This window comes from Panthera leo, chromosome B3 (assembly GCF_018350215.1).
Source record: "Panthera leo isolate Ple1 chromosome B3, P.leo_Ple1_pat1.1, whole genome shotgun sequence".
Taxonomy (NCBI): Eukaryota; Metazoa; Chordata; class Mammalia; order Carnivora; family Felidae; genus Panthera; species Panthera leo.
The window spans coordinates 132,061,261-132,078,277 of NC_056684.1; the positions used below are offsets into that span (position 1 = coordinate 132,061,261).

Genomic DNA, 17,017 nt, shown 5'->3' on the forward strand with positions numbered 1-17,017 from the left:
AAAGTAAAATAAAAAATATATTAAAAAAAATTTTTTTTTTTGGGGGGGGAGAGAGTTAGTTATTTTGGAAATGTTAGCTTCCCACTCTGACCCATCCGTCCCAACAAACTACCGATGGAAACATACAGTCCAGCCCCCAAAAACGTCGAAATGGCCGGTGTCCCCTCCTCCTTCGCAGAGGCTCCCTCCCCGTGCTGAGCCTGCAGCGCGCTGCTGGGCCTGGCTCACTGTGCTTGTGGCTCCCCAAGGTGCCAAGGCACTCAGGCAAGATGAACCTAACATCTGTATTCTATTTGCTAATGAGCAATCATCATTTGTACCTTTCTCCAGCCTGGGATTCGGCTGCTTGGAATACTAATGCCATTAGGAACTGGAGTCTTTTTTGAAAAACACACATTCATTTAGCGAAACCCTGTCTAATGCGTTGGCACTTGTATGGTTCCTGGGATTCCTTGGCTGGTTACGACTCTCTGGACCCCCTCCACCTCACCCCTCCATGCCTGAATATTCAGGTGCTTGAGTGGGGACGGGAAGCCAGACCTGCCTTGCCTCTTCCACTAACTCAGTGTGTACCATTAGGCAAGCTGATTGTCCTTTTTTTTAAAAAAAAGAAAGAAAGTTAATTTTTAATTACGTGACTAATTCAATACAGTCGCTTATTTTAAAAAAATGAGGCCATTATCAAGACAGGCTGCCCAACCCTACTGCCCTGCCCCTTCTCCGAAGGTAACCTTTCCTACAAGACTGGTATCTATCTGCCCACAGCTGCTTCTCTTCAGACAAGCAGACAAGAACTTAGATCTTTCAAAACCATTTATGGGTGTTGTTGTCTTACATAAATGGAGACAAAGGTATACACTGTTTCACAACTTGTTTTTTTCATCCAGCATTAGGGCTTCCTCTCTGTTCATCAGGGGTACAGACGGATGGGGGCTCATCCTTGGACATTTATTTACATTGTTTTCAATGTGGGGCTTTTACCAGAAAAGCTGGGCATGTGGGACTGCTCATGCAGGGAATACATCTCAGAGAAACTGTCTGGGCCCTGCTTTTCTTGTCTGCAGAACCAGAAGGTCTAAACCGTCCACTGCGACTACTTCTGATCGACACTGTGTGTCATGAGAAGGCTTTGTCTCCACACACAGACTCTATTCCCAATCCACTCCCAGTGAAGACCCTGCCTATGCTTCCAAGGTCTTCCAGAATCTGAGCTCCCATATCCCTACTCTCTGCTTTTGTCTAAGCCATCCACTTATTCCCGGAGTCTTTGGAAGCTCCTTTCTCCTCCTCAGAAATTCCTGCCTCCCCTTAATACTTGACAGGCATCACTGGAGATGCTCAGAGCCCGTAACTTGTGCGTGTGTGAGCGTTTGTGTGAACAGCAGCCCCGCGAGGCAAAGAACTTGTCCGCTGCTCATCGCTATATCCCAGGAGCTGAGGGCAGTGCAGCTCGCACACAGCGGGCTTTCCTCAAATACCTGTTGGATGGGTGACTGACAGCCTGGCCATGAACTAGGTGTGTGGCCCGGTAGTTGACTTAACCGCTCTGTGCCTCAGTTTCCTCCACTGGAAAATGCAATAGCACCCTCCCTTAGGGGGCTGCTGTGCAGATCAAACAAGCTGACCCGTGCAAAGCCCTTAGAACAATGCCTGGTACACAGAAATGGTCAATTAACATGAGCTGCTATTACAGTTGTGCTTAACACTTGTGAAAGTTCGATATCCCATTTAATCAATGGGGTGGTATACTCAGGGGTGCCCAGACCGTGCTGGGGTGCAGTGCTGAGATATCACTGAGACGATATGCCAGAAACTGTAAGGGGCGCCTGGGTGGCTCAGTCGGTTGAGTGTCCGACTTCGGCTCAGGTCACGTTCGTGAGCTCGAGCCCCATGGCGGGCTCTGTGCTGACAGCTCGGAGCCTGGAGCCTGCTTCGGATTCTGTGTCTTCCCCCCTCTTTCTCTGCCCCTCCCTGCTCATGCTCTCTCTCTGTCTCAAAAATAAATAAAACATAAAAAAAAAACAAAAAAGAAACTGTAAGCAGCCTGAGGCAGGGGCCTCTCCATTCTAATAATCTAATAATCTGCTTGCACTGTCCTATCCCCATTATTGTAATAACGGTGAATTCCATATCGATAACCACTTCTGAGAGAACTTTTGTTTGCTCTGGCCTGTTACCTTGCTTTGTGCAAGTAACGCCTTCTCACTGAGGTTCAAAGTCTCTTCCTCCTTTCTCATCACCCCAGTTTTCTTTTTGGCACACCACCGATCCCAAAGGTCTCACAAGAGGAGCCAGGTTCCTCTGGGTACATTTGAGGCCTCCCTTGGTTCCAATTCAGATCCCGGGAAGTGGCAGAGAGGTTTGGGACACAGGCTCTGGGGCCAGCTCTGCACTGAACCACTCGTTGATCTTAGTCAAGATACTCACCCCCTCCCGGCATCAGCTTCCATATGCATAAATGGCCATGGAAGGATTCAGCCAGCTGATGTGTAGAAAGCAAGCAGGAGAGAACCAGGCAATTGCTAAGTGCTGTATCGTCATCATCAGACCAGAATGATGCAACCAAAGCCCACACCCTCAAGGACCTGCAATTCAAGCTCTGTTTTCAGGTGGGGGGATGGATTCCTCTGGGCTGTGTACGCACACAACCCTTGCCACCCCACCTACCCCACGCTTGGATGGATCACGAATGTGTCCTCGTGGGCTGGACGACTGGGAGGGATGCAGTCGTGGCTGAGGCAAAGATGACCGATCTGGACCCAATGGACTCCTGACCTTGGCCTTCTAGGAACCCCCTGGAGCTAACGTGCTGGGGCAACTGAACAGCAGAGGAATTTCCATGAGCCGTGTCGGAGCACGTACTCGGAGAGGCAGGACCTGGCCCCCTGGAGGCTCCACCACAAGAAGAGAGTCCCGAAGAACCACCAGAAAGCAAAGGTTAGCTCCAGTGTCGAGGGGTCCACTGGAAGAACCGTTCACTCAAGATCTAACGAGACAGAACAATGACCGAAAAACGACCAAGGGGAGGCAACCCTGAGGGCAAGGAGAAACACGGAAATTAATTACGGACTCTGCTGAGGTGTTTAGACCCTGAAGCTTATGGAGTTGGATCAGTGGCTCAAAGTGAGTTCAGGGAGGCATTAAAAACATAATCTGTTTTTGCACCAACGAGCAGCACGTGCGGCAAAAGGTACAAAACTCTCAAGTGAAGGTAGAAGCTTGTATGTGTAATACAAGCCTTAGGATGGTTGCCAGGGCCGCTCAGAATTATCACCGAGAAAAAAACTGAGCGTGCATTTTACTATTTGACGCTAAATACAGGGCTCACAATGATCATTTTGTTGTAACCGTGGTTCTAATTCTAGCGAAGTGTCTTACGCCAGCCTTTCTTCCTTTCTCCGGGATGGTGTTCTATCGCTATGACAACCGCTAACATTTTGCGCGCCACAGAGCACTATATCATGTATCACCATGGCAGGAAAGGAAATCCCATACTGTACTTAAAAGCCACCTTCTTTTCTCTCGCTTTCTCTTTTAGAGTGTGTTATCACTGTCCATGCATTATTCACCACACCATATCATATATAACCTTTGGTTACAGTCAGGTTCGTGATATATGTAGCAAAAGCCAGGAAGCCTTGCAAATCCCTTAACGTTCTGTAACAAATAAATGATAGCTGAATTGTATTATTCCGGCTTTTCTTCACTGTAGTTATAAAGAACTTGCTTTAGCAACTTCCTCATTGGACCAAGAGCCTTTGTCAGACATTTACGAATGTTTGTCTCAGACAGCAAGATCTCTCTCAGCCTACGTTGTTGGGAAATACGGCATTCCCTTTAAGACAATATTCCAGTACACAAAGCACTGCCTCTTGAAATATTTCTCTTCTTTTCATCTTAGGTATTTAACAACATTTAAAAACTGTATCATATACTGCCCTGTCTTACAATCTTTGCTTTAGGACTTGGGCGTCACCATGGAAACCCATCACTGGGCACTGCTGTAACACATGATGGTTTCCAGAGCTAATGTCACTTATGGAATGGCCGGTGGGGGACAGGGGGTGGGGGTGGGGAGCCCCGGCTAGTCAAAGGTGAGCATCCACAGGGCCATCTTAACATTCAGCATTATATGAAGATCATGCACCAGTCCATATACTTGCAAGGTCTTTGGACTCTCATAGAAAGACATAACCAATACGTAAGATTTAGAAAATGTATGATTCATTCTATCGACGGCTAGAGGTTTGTGGGTACGGACCTCTGTGGGTGGACATTAGAATTTGGTAAGGTTTGCCTCGAAGCGAGGGATGTGGGCCTGCAAGAAGCGACACCTGCTTCTGTAGGTCGTGGCCTCATTTACAAAGTGACTCAAAAAAGGCAGGCTTGGCCTAGCAGCTCGGGGGAGGGGGTACAGATATTCAACTGAGTGTAGGCTGATACCCACTGGTCATTATGAAATCCCAGTTAAGCCGAGAAGGCCGCCCCTCCTCCACCCCCCCAAAACTCACTTAGGAAGGCAATGCCCCCAGTTTGAGATGACCTCAAAGAAACAATTAATTGTTCTTGAGTCAAAGTAAGTATCCCTTCCTTCTTTTTTCTTTGCTTTTTTAGAAAATGTAGGCAACTGTTTATTTTTATAACTTGTTATTTGGGGGCAAAAGTTCTGAAGAAAATATTTGAACAATGGAATGTGCCCTTAGTGTTACTGAAGGATAAGAAAAACATTTGGGCTCAAATATTTAAAAATGTGGACTAGAGAGCAGGATTTTGGTCTGTTATTTCCAGTAATCTGAGTGACTGTAGTGGTTCTGACCCAGGTCCACATTCTGAATTCAGCCTTTGGCCACCGTGGACTAGATTTCTCTATGGGAGAGAGAGAAAAATGTAGAATGGCAGTCAGAAAGGAAGCTGGTGAGGCTGTCCTGATGTACGGCCTCCAGTGGGGAAAGCACTGGGTGGGAGTGGGATACAGACCGTCGACTGTGGTGCCCTGGCCAGCCCCCCCCACCCCTTGCCTTCTGTCCATGGTGCTCACGGCACAGTCCTAAAGATGAGGGGTGGGAGGTCTTGGGAGGTGTCCAGACACAGGTAGCTGATGGCTCCCCAGCAGTGTGTGGGGCTTGTCTGTCCACCTTTGTGAATTCCTTCAGGGTGGGGAAGATTTAGAAAAAGGCTGAGGACTGAATCGTGCTGCTGGGTAGCCTCCAGAAGTCTCAGATTGCTCAGACTTTCTCTCTCAAAGCTGCCAAAGGCACCTGTTAGGTCCCTTCAAGGAGCACCTGATAGGGATCTGTGCCAATTCTCCCACTGGACTGTCAAGGGCGGGGAGGAGGGGGGCACTCGTGGGTGCTGGTGAAGAGAAGTGTCCAAAGATCCCTGTTGTTTCTAAGGTCCTGAAAGGCAGAGGGGAAGGGTGTCCTTCTTTCCCTTGGACAACCTGAGGGAGCACCTTTAACCCGAGGCAGATTCAGAATAAAGCACAAAAATGCTTAAGAAAATTAGATCTGTAGAATTATTATTTTTTTTGAAATAAATCGATGCAGGTCTAGTATGTTAAATATTTGTTATAATTAAGAGAATCAGCCTATAAGAGCAGACAAACCATGAAACATCAACTAAAATGTGGAATTATATAACCAATTTGCATTTTAAGTCGAAATCTCACTAAGGTCATATACAGTCTAAGAAAAGTTATAAGACCATAAGGTGTAACGTACTTTAAGCTTAATTAGATTTATAAGAATTGCTTAAGTGTTCTGGGAGGCTTGTTTGTTGAGTCAGGCAATTGAGTCCTTATAAATTTAATATGTTCGATTTCCTTTACAAATGTAGTTTAAAATGTTTAAAGGAGTTTAATTAAGTTTGTAAATGAGACCTAACATTAATAAGAGGCCCCCTTAAAAGTGATTGTTAAGAATTGCTAGGCTTAAAACGTAAGAGAACAACTGAGAACAAACTGAGGGTTGATGGGGGGTGGGGGGGGGAGGTGGGTGAGGGGTACTGAGGAGGGCACCTCTTGGGATGAGCACTGGGTGTTGTATGGAAACCAATTTGACAATAAATTTCATATTAAAAAAAAAGAATTGCTAGGTTTATAAATAAAATAATGAGATAGCTGAATAGCTCTTAAAAGTCTATGGAAAGGTAAGGTTTCAGGTTTTGTATCTTTAATACAGAATTTAAAAAGTAAACAGAATCACCTTTCCTGCTCAAAATGCTTTGACACCCATCCTGATATAGGACATTATCTTTTTTAGTTATTCAGTCTTCAGTAAGAATTTATTGATACTCTTACTATATGTCAGGTATTGTGCTAGGCACAACTGGGTACATCCGGGCTCTTACAATGATCTGGTTGAGAAGTTAAAAATGTTTGCCAATAAGAAAACAAGTGACAACTGATAAGTGATATTGGAATTTACAGGAAAATATCACAAAGAGACGTCATAACAGAAGTACTATTTGAACTAGATCGTTTGGAATTTGCTTTTTTAAACGATACTTATTTTTGAGAGAGAGAGACAGAGAGAGAGACAGAGAGAGAGAAGGGAGGTGGAGAGGTAGAGAGAGAGAGAGGACCGGCTCTGCACTGACAGCAGAGAGTCCCATGCGGGGCTTAAACTCATGAACTATGAGATCATGACCTGAGCCAAGTTAGATACTTAACCAACGGAGCCACCCAGGCGCCCCTGGAATTTGTTCTTCAAGCTTTCTGAGACTCCCCTCCTACCATCACCTGCTGCTCTGATTTGCCCTATACATAGATCCGTGCTTCTCTTATCCTGTGAATTGGAAAGTCAGACTTTAAAAGTCTGTTAGAATTATGTGTAAAGTGGGGGATAATCAGATATGAGTGAAAGCCCACAGCACACTCTCTTTCTGTCTTGTTTTTAAAAATAAGCTCTATGCCCAATATGGGGCTTGAACTCATGACTCTGAGATCAAGAGTTGCATGCTTTACTGATTGAGCCAGCCAGGTGCCCCCACAGGGCCCTCTTAAAAAGGGTTTATTCTACAAATGGGTGGTATCTTTGCTCAGAATTCTGTTTCCTTTGTGACCTGGGTTCTCCAGTCCCCACCCCACTTACAGGTGGGGTTAGCAGATAACTGACCTCTGGACAAGTATCCTACTACCAGAAATAGGTTTAGGACTGACCAATTTAGATGCAAAATGAAAGGAGCTTTACCTCTAAAAGAAGTCCAAAAGGCAAGGATGCCATTCTCATGAGAAGACAGTAAATTCCCAAAAATGAGGAGGGAAGAAAGGGAAAGCAGTCTCTGGCCATCAACCCACCGAGGAGAATTTTACTTACTTGCTAGAACAGAACGGTCGCCAGGGAAATTTTAAATTATTCTTCCTTAAGTGTTAGGGATTGAATTGTGTCCATTCCCTACCCCTGAACTGAAGCCCTACCCTGTACCTCATAACTTTAGTTGGAATTAGGATTGTTGCAGATATAATTAGGTGAGTTCACACTAGAGCAGGTGGGCCCCCCATCCAATATGATTGGCATTATTAAAAAGGGGAATCTGGGGCGCCTGGGTGGCTCAGTCGGTTGGGCGTCCGACTTCAGCTCAGGTCATGATCTCGCGGTCCGTGAGTTCGAGCCCCGCGTCGGGCTCTGTGCTGACAGCTCAGAGCCTGGAGCCTGTTTCAGATTCTGTGTCTCCCTCTCTCTCTGACCTTCCCCCGTTCATGCTCTGTCTCTGTCTCAAAAATGAATAAATGTTAAAAAAAAAAAAAATTAAAAAAAATTAAAAATAAAAAATAAAAATAAAAAGGGGAATCTGTGACAGACACAGACAGAAGCACAGGGGGAATGCCATGTGAAGAACACAAACCAAGGAACCACCAAAGTTAGGAGACAGACCTGGGGCAGATCCTTCCCTAGATGGAGCCTCTGTGGGGAGTGTGGGCCTGTCAGTACCTCGATCTCGGGCTTCTAGCCTCCAGAACTGTGCATGAATACGTTTCTGTTGAGAAAGCTACCTAGTTTGTGGTACTTTGTGAGGGCAGACCTAGGAAACGAATACACTCAGTAAACAGAGCCAGGAGAAAAAGCAACTCTGGGAATATCCCATTCAGTTCTACCACAGACCAACTCACATTCAATTTCGAACGTCTTTATTAACCTTGAATCAGACTCCAAGCAAAACCAGAATGATCTCAGTCAGCATGCTGCTACCCCTCGTTACTCAGGAATGAGGAGCTTTAAGCTGTTTTGGGGTCTGGCTGCCTCCCATTTGTCCAAACCATGATTTTTTTTTGTCTCAAAAATTAGAGCGAATATGGCCATGATATTGACAAAAACTGCACCGTGGTGTTTGCCATGGACCTTCTTCCACACAGCCTAGAATAAGCTCTTTTTCTCTCAATGCTTCACCAATTAGTCTCCCTTCATGGTACCCCACTCCACCTAGATAAAATCTATTCGATTTCTTTCCATTCCGTCATGTTTCTCTTCCTAGGGATGTAATATGACTAGTCGGTGAACTAATGAAATGTTTGTAGGATGCCAGTCATGTAGTTTTTCAAAGATTCCAGAGCAGTGGGCTTCTGAGCTTTTAGGAGGTGGCCGTGGCAGACCAATCACTAAGGTGACCCCGCCAGTGGGTCATGCTCTCTTATATATAATCTCCCTCCCTTTCAGTGAAGATGGAATCTGTTACTTGCTTCTAATAATGAAATATGGCAAAGGTGATGGGTAGTCAGCCACTCCCGGGGTTACAGGCTTCCCCAGCCATCTGAAAGGAGAGTGTCCCTATGAAACTTTTTGTAAGTGCAGAGGCAATCATCCTTAATTTATACGAAAAAAAATTCTGAGCATTCCCAGACAGAAACAAAAACAATAATCTTTTGAGGTTATACCTTTTAGGTTACAGCTCAGGACGCATCTTGCTAACGGATGCACAGAATAAATGGGGATGCAGCACAGGTGCTCACACAGGTCAGAGCTCCGGAGGCTTGATGTGGAGACGCTGCATGTGGTTCGTGGGGAAGGCTCTGGGTGGCGCCACTCTCGCTGCCAGGGTGCTCACTGCCCCTAACAAACGCTGAGCACTATTTTCCCCTTGTGTGTGTGTGTGTGTGTGTGTGTGTGTGTGTGTGTGTGTGTGTGTAAAAGTGGAAATCCTCTTGGGATCTTTCGAAAGTGGAAATCCTCTTGGGGTCTTTCGGTTAGAGAACACAGGTACTAATGTAGATTATTTGTAAAAGCAAAGAGACATAATGGGGACTTGAGAGACGTGGGGGTGTACCTGTGCCTTACATCACGTGAGACGGTGTTCCTAGCGGACTGGAAATGAGGGTCTCTTGCTGGCCTTGAAGAAATCAGCTGTGTGACTGAGGGGACCACGTGGCTGGGACTTTGGGAGCCTACCCAGCTGCGAGTGGACCCCATCTGAGACTTGGCGAGACAACGGGGACCTCCATCCTTCCACCCGCAAGGACTGAACTCTGGCAACAGCCCTACGAGCTTGAAAGAGGACCCCAAGCTCCAGAAAGAACGGACACCTGCCGACACTTGTTTGTTACCTGGTGAGACCCTGGGCAGGGGACCCACCGAGGCTGTGCCCTGACTCCTGACCCAGGGTGACTGTGTCGTTTTAAGCCACCGTTCATGGTAATTTGTTACGCAACAGCGAACACGGATACAGTGAAGATGTCCTTTGAGGGTCTGACGGAAAAGAAGGAATCTCTAATTAGAAATGCTCAGCAAGGTACATGTTTTGCATATAATTTCTGGGATTTGCCTAGACCCTTAAAACTCAAAGAACCCTCAAGGTGTTCTTGGACACCACATTATGAACCTTTCTTTTTGTCTAGTCAATAAAATCTCCTGCAAAACTTGCTAATGTGTGGGGGAACTGACAGGTCTCCTGCTAACCCATTTCTACAGTTTAAAATGTGACTTTGGATAACTTCCGTTTCATTCTTCATCTGTAAGGCAGACCATCATTTTAATATTATATCATCTGTAACTTGTTTAGAGACAGAAAAACACAGATTGGAAGAAGATGCAATTTCTTATTTTATTAGGAGAAAGTCTTCAACCCTGCCTCTTCTAGCTTATTACAGGAGCCGAAAAAATAAGTTTTGTTTTTTTTTTTTTTTTAAAAGGCATGGCTTGTAGGATACTGGGAGTGTTTTAAGAAGACACGTTAGGAAGACAGGCTCAGTTCATTTCCCCACACAAGAGAATGTATGCAGAACTAATATAATTATATTATATTAAGAAATATGTAATATTATTATATTATAGAAATATAAAATTATATAAAATATATAACAAAATATATAAATAAATATATAATTTAAATATAAATTATAAAATATATAATATATATAAATATATAAATAAAATACATAATAAAAATATATTATATAAAATATATACATTATATTATAGAAATATAAAAGAAATATACTTTCTAACCCAAACATCGTTTGGGGTGGTATACTGGAAAGAAAAACAAACTGAAATTTCAAAGCCTGGACTGAAGTCCTGTTCTAGTACTTGCGAGCTGTGTGCCTGGGAAGAGGTTACTGAAGTTCTCTGAGCCTGGGTTTTCCCAACCATACCATGGGTTGTTCTGAGGACTGGAACACTGGTCACGGAAAAACCTGGCCAAGTGCTAGGCTTCTAATAAGCAACAAAACCCACCACCACAGGCCCAATGAAGGGAATTGGTTCAACCGCCCCAAGAGGGGCAGGGGGTCCTGACCTCTGAGGGATGTTTATGAAGACGGCCACTCTCCTGCACTCGGGTCTATGGGAAGAGAGAGAGAGTGGTTGCCTCGGGGACAAAAACAGGTAAGGGGGAACTTCCCCGGTGACAATGCTGATCTCATGAATCCTGAGCAAAGGCAAAGACGATTCAGACTTAGTGATGGACTTTGTCAGACAAAAGAAATAGGGAAACAAACATAACCCGTAACCAAGCAAACAAAAACCCCTATAACACAAGGGTGTTTATGAATTCCTTGTGACCCTCAGCTCTGAGCATGTGATTATAGTAGGTGAGCAGGCAGAACATCCTTCTATCCTGGGAGCTGTGGGATCACATAAGTGGGAGAAGAAACGGCCGTTGAGAACCGGGATCAGTCCTTGTCCAGGTACAAACTGTTAGGACAACCCTGGCTGCAGAAGGAAGATATATTCTGGGAACAAATGTGCCGTGTTTTGGCAGGAACCACATGCTATTGACCCCTCACTAGCAGGAAATAAACTTCCAAGGGCTTTTCTTTAGTGGGCTGTGTCTTCCTCAGCTGGTCCTCTGCAGGTCTTGGGACAAGGGACCATGTGCAGGGCTGGGTACAGGCCTTTGTGTATCCGGCTCTTTGTGGGCTATCGCTCTGTGTGACACTCAGGACAGATGAAAGGGAGTAAGAATGACATTCAGAAGAGCAAACAATGATGGCAGCACAGCCACCAGCTGAGCAGAAGGGTGTCAAGGGGAATGGAACCAGCCCTACTGGTGTAGATGGGAGATTATGAGCTCAGGATGGCTAAGACCCTTGGCTTTGTGACCTAGAGTCTAACCAAAGTGGCTACTGGCTTCATCTGCCTCTGCAAGACAGTGTACTGAGCAGTCGCCTCTAGAAAAAGGTGAGGCAGCTGATGCCAGGACTTCACGAGCCCTAAACATTAGGGTCATGGAATCCAATGCTTTTCCAACATGGTGTCTCTACTATCCTGGGAAACCAAGGAAAAAGGTATATCCCACAATGTTATCACATGGTTCGCTAATATGTCTGTGCACCCCTCTGTCTTCCCCAGGACACCGTGGACTCTTCCAGGCAGGGATGCTCCCCCTTCCCTCTGGGAAGGCAGTTATGCTCATCACTATACCATCAACGCTCTCCTCCTTCCATTCTGTACCCCAGGCATCCGACATGATGCCAGGCACAGAGCACTCACAGGATGTCTGCTGAATGGATGATCCCTTACCCTGCTCTGTGTCTTTCCTCACAGTCTCACACCTGCTGACACCTTCTGTGATGAAGGCCAGGCTGTCTGAGACTGAATTCCAGCTCTGGCATCACGAGCTGCGAGACCCTGGGCAAGTCAACGCACCTCTGTGGGGATCATTTTCTCCCAACGTGGTTAACAGTCTACCAGGTATCTACCTTCCTGGGTGTTTGGAACTACTCGTAAGGGGCTTATAACTAGGCCCGGCACAGAGTAAGCATTACGTTACGTGTTAGTCACAGCTACTGTTATTTTGATGGACTGCTGTTTTTTTATTTATTGGATGTACTGTTTTTCATCTATTTCCCTCACAAGGCTCTACAAGGGAAAGCATCTGTATCTGTGTTTTCATTGATAAATCCCAAGCATCACCACCTATTCAAGGCACGTGGTGGCCCCCCCAAAATATTTATTTAACCAACAGATGAACTTAAGTTCTTAGATTGTAGCGGCCATGCCTTTCTCTATGTTAAATCGTATGTACATCCGTACGACGTTCTGCCTTGTTTCCCAATGTAGATCAGAGTTCTCTCCTTTTTGTTGGAAATAATAGCTTCCATTTATAAAGTACTTTCACATCTATTTTCTCCTTTGAGCCTCACAACAACCTTGTAATAAATCCCCACGATGTCTACTGGAGTAGCACATACCCAGGAGCTCTGCAAAAAACCTCAGGACTTGAGGTTGATAATGATGATGATAATGTCCCACACCATCTCACCTGCGCAAGGCCATTTATTACTTGATGAGGAGAAGCAAGCCTGCCTCATATTCCTGCACTGATTCACCTTGGGTAGTTAAGGCGTTGCTGTTGTTATTCTACTGAAAACAAAAAAAAGTCTCTTATTTTTATTTTCGGTCTCCCAAACTGCGATTTTAAACTCTTTTTCTTTCCAATTAGAAACACAGTACGTGTTTGGTGTAGAAAACATGATAAAAAGCAAGAAGAGTGTAGGGAAGAAAATCAAAATTATCCACAACCCCATTTGATATTATTAGCGCTTGCTTTTTAGGAAGCACTGACAGCCCAGTCCGACTATTGCGCCGGAGGAGACTTTAGCACGACTTCTTGGCCGCACTGGCCACAGGGAATTCTGGCCCGAGGCGAGGAGGGCACTGGAGGGGGCTGAGGAGCCAGGGGCTCGTGAGGGAGGGCAGCTGAGGCGGAAGAAGGGTGCAGTGGGTCCAGGACTAAGTTGTCAGTAAGAGGCAAAGCGAGGATTTGATCCGCCTGGCAGAGTGGAAAGGGTGCCCTCCGAGGTCCTGCTGACCAGAGTTTTGTTACAGCAGGACGTGGGCGCCAGCCCCTGAGGACTAGCGGCTGTTCGTGAGGTTCCAGCCACAGGGCGGGGGAGCCAGGGAGCCAGGGTCCCAGGACGCTCACGTCCAGAGACAGAGGAGGTCAAGGAATAGCATGGCTGCCCCATGTGATGCTCTTTTCTGGATCTTTCTCGCGCCCACTGAGCTGGGGGCACAAAGTGGACGTGCCTATTCCGCAGTCCTTCCAAGCCATGTGGATGGCAGTACAGGGACGGGGTGGGGGGGGAAACCGACTTCTAGGTCGGCTCCGATAGACTGGCAGCAACTTACGGCTACTGAGTTTACATTTGAAAGAGCTGGCGCGGGCCAGGATGGAGCAGGTGCCCTCAGCTGCTCAAGTGTGAAGTGTGGACCTGACTCCCCAGAACCCTACCTGCCCTTAGGTCGTAATGTTTCCTCGCTGTATCTGGGCCCGGTCGGCAACAGCCACAGCAGCCGTTAACAGTCACTACTTGACGCTGGGTGCTTTTCCGTACCCAGGCCTGTCTTAGGATTCTGACGGGCTAGAGACAGGGGCAGAAACCCGAAGGTTCCCGGAAGCCAGAATCCGAAGGTCGGTTCTTTGAAAATGCTCATCTGTGGGATGATACATGTGTCTGAAACTCACAATCTTCGAGCACAAACTGGTCACAGATCACATATGCACGCTTCATCCTGCACATAGTATTCCTGACAACCAATAGAGCCCATGTGCTTTAATCAATAAAATTACTGCTGTGCCTATTACGGGAGACTGTGAACTGTTGCGATCCTCTATCCTCTTTCCAATCGATATAAACCAGGACAAGAAAAAACAGGACCCTTAATTATATAACCGGGAAGCATTATATAACAAAGGTCCCTGATGCAGCTTTAACTGTATCTGTGCCAGCCAGGACTGAAAGAGCACATCCTTTCCGAAGTAACACGAGCCGCCGGGAGTTGTGCAAACCATTTTTCAATATTGGTTTAACTAATCCCACTTACTCACCATTGACAAAAGTCTCTGCTCTTCTAACCTTGTTTTCCCACAGCCCTGGATGAAGCAACCTCCTTTCAGGGTGATAGTTTGTTAAAGTGACAGCGCACCGGCAGTTGCGAGAGAGGCAGGAGGAAAGAGACCGGCGTCAACGTCTCTGAGAAGCCGGTCTCCAGCACCCGGCACGGCAACGATCATTTCGTAAGGGCCACTAAAGCCACTTCTGGCCATTTCAAAATGGCAGGCCACCGATCACTTGTGACAGGATGCATTTGCACGGAGAGACTCCTGAAAGCCACACGGCACTTCTTCGTTGGAGGAAGCCAAGAAACAGTAATAGTAACAACAACGACAAAAATACCACAACCCCTCCCCCCCCCCCATTCCTTTCATTGTGTGCTGCTGAGCAAAATGATCTCTCTTCGTGTCTCCTTTTATGTCTTACTGATAAAAATGGCATTCCCGGGCACCCAGCATAAAGGATGCTCATGCAAGCAATGTGCCTCGCGCATGACATTCCTCAGAACCTTCAGGAGAGATATTGACTTAACGCTACCAAGATGGCGTGCATCCGTTGCTGCCGCCATACTGGATCTACCTGGCAGTCTGTCCTTGTGATGGAAAGCAGCTCTGGAAAGTGAAATCTATCCGAACAACATTAGTGGCTCTATTTCACCCCGCGGCAGGACAGGAAAGTCACAACAGGGCTAAAAGGGCTACTTGGTGGTGTCTGAGGTCGTAAAATAGCTGCTGATTTAATAAATTCTATACCCTGCAATACCCAAGTGGGACAGTCAACAAATGAAGCTAGGAGCCAGACGGAATTCCCATCCACCTGAGGCTGGGGGTGGGGGTGGATTTCTTTTTCCACGACACACAGTAAAACTAAACGTCCGTGGGACTTTTTAAAAAGTCACATAAACTTATTTCTCTCACAACACTTTCTTGAAGGTCAACATGTTCCTCGTTTTTGCTTCTTTCTTTTAAAAAAATCCTTATGCTTTTTCTTCCCCAGTAAATACAGAATAGTCTTAACACGTAAGTTAAGGGACACCTGGGTGGCTCAGTTGGTTGAGCGTCTGACTTTGGCTCAGGTCATGATCTCACGGCTCATGGTTTAGAGCCCCGCGTCGGGCTCTGTGCTGACAGCTCAGAGCCTGCAGCCTGCTTCTGATTCTGTCTCCCTCTCTCTCTACGCTTCCCCCACTTACACAGTCTCTCTCTCTCTCCCAAATATAAATAAACATTACAAAAAAAAAAAAAGACGTAAGTTAAAATACTGTGCCCCAAAGAAAACTTTCAGAAGCCAGAACCACAGCCTTTAGAGTCCCTGTAAATCTTAAAGGTCTGGGTGTGCGATTTCAGATATGAATTCAAGTCCTCACTTGGCTACTAGCAGAGGGACCCTTGCACGGATCACATGATGCTTCCCAGGGCAGTTTATCATCTGTCAAGAGGTGTTGGAATAAATGAACTCTGAAGTCCTTTGCTCTAAAACCTTGTGATGCCGGTCTAGCTCCAATTTTTCTAATAGGAACCACGTCCCAATCGGCTGGGCCTGGAGAGTCCCCGGAGGAACGGAGTCCCCGGAGGAACGGAATCGGAGGGAAGCTGTGTCTGCTTGTCCCACCCTCCCTCGCTGTCCTTCTCCTGAATGTAGATCCCAGAGACTTCAGCCTAAAGGCCAGAAAAGTGAGGTGCCCCTCTGATGACCACATTCCCTTGCACAGACCATCTACCAGCTACGGATGTGACTTCAACAGGCACAACTGAACTTCCCGGACACACCAAGGTCATCTGGGTAGACACAAGCCAAATTAGCCTGGGACAGGGCCGAGTACGAACTGTTAGTTCCTAGGACTGCTGAAACGAAGAACCACAAACTGGGTGGCTTAAAACAAGAAGAATTTGCTGTCTTATAGTTCTGGAGGCTAGAGGTCCAAAACCAAGGTGCTGGCAGGGCCACGCTCCTCCCTCTGAAACGTTTAGGAGAGATTCCTTCCCTCACCTCATCCGGTGGCGGTCCCCAGCCCCGGGCTTCCCTTGGCTTTGCAGCTGCATCGCTCCCATCGCCGTCTCTGTCATCTCGCGGAACTCTTCCTGGGTGTGTCTGTGTCCAAATTTCCCACTTCTAGTAACGCCAGTCCCATTGGATCAGGGCCCACTAACAGCCGCATCTTGGTTACAAGATGCAAACTGATTATGGCTGCAAAGACCCTATTTCCAAACTGAGGTCACATTCCCAGGTACCGGGGGGTGGGAGAGGACTTCAACATATCTTTTCGGGGGAGAGGGCACCATTCAACCATTCAACCCACGGCACTAGGTGATCACATGTTGAAAACTAAACCGAGGTGCCCAAATGCATAAGGAGATGATCGAAGCCCGCTTTGGGTAAAGTGGAAGGAAAAATGTAAGTGGAAAGGCACTATGGTTGTGCTGGTCATATGGGGAAAAGATACTTCTTTTCCATGGCTGAACAGGTGAGAGCAGGTGAGGAAAGCAGAGTTCTCTGCCCAGTCGAGTCCCATGGTCATGTTTCCTTCCCCTTAGCCCACACACAGTCCCCACGGCCAGCAGGTACGACCATACCCTCAGCTGTTGAAATCCTCCCAACTCTTAAAGCTGCAGCTCAAATTTCACCAGTGAGAAGCCAAGTCGACTGCATCCAGCCTTTGACTAATGCTATTTTGTCTGTTCCTTGGTGACACTTGAACTATGGCCGTTTGGACCCTCTCTGCCTACCACTCCTTGGGAGCAGGGG

General features: G+C 46.6%; 1 protein-coding gene and 1 long non-coding RNA gene across 11 annotated transcripts in view; one reads left to right on the forward strand and one right to left on the reverse strand.

The window, feature by feature from the left end:
* The window catches only part of FOXN3 (forkhead box N3), a 391,024-nt gene that overhangs the window by 51,569 nt on the left and 322,438 nt on the right, over positions 1 to 17,017 (reverse strand). The window lies entirely within an intron of this gene.
* Positions 11,535 to 15,342, forward strand: LOC122223038. Its single transcript, XR_006204013.1, has 3 exons — positions 11,535 to 11,719; positions 11,979 to 12,125; positions 13,679 to 15,342. It is a non-coding gene; the product is annotated as an uncharacterized LOC122223038 (long non-coding RNA).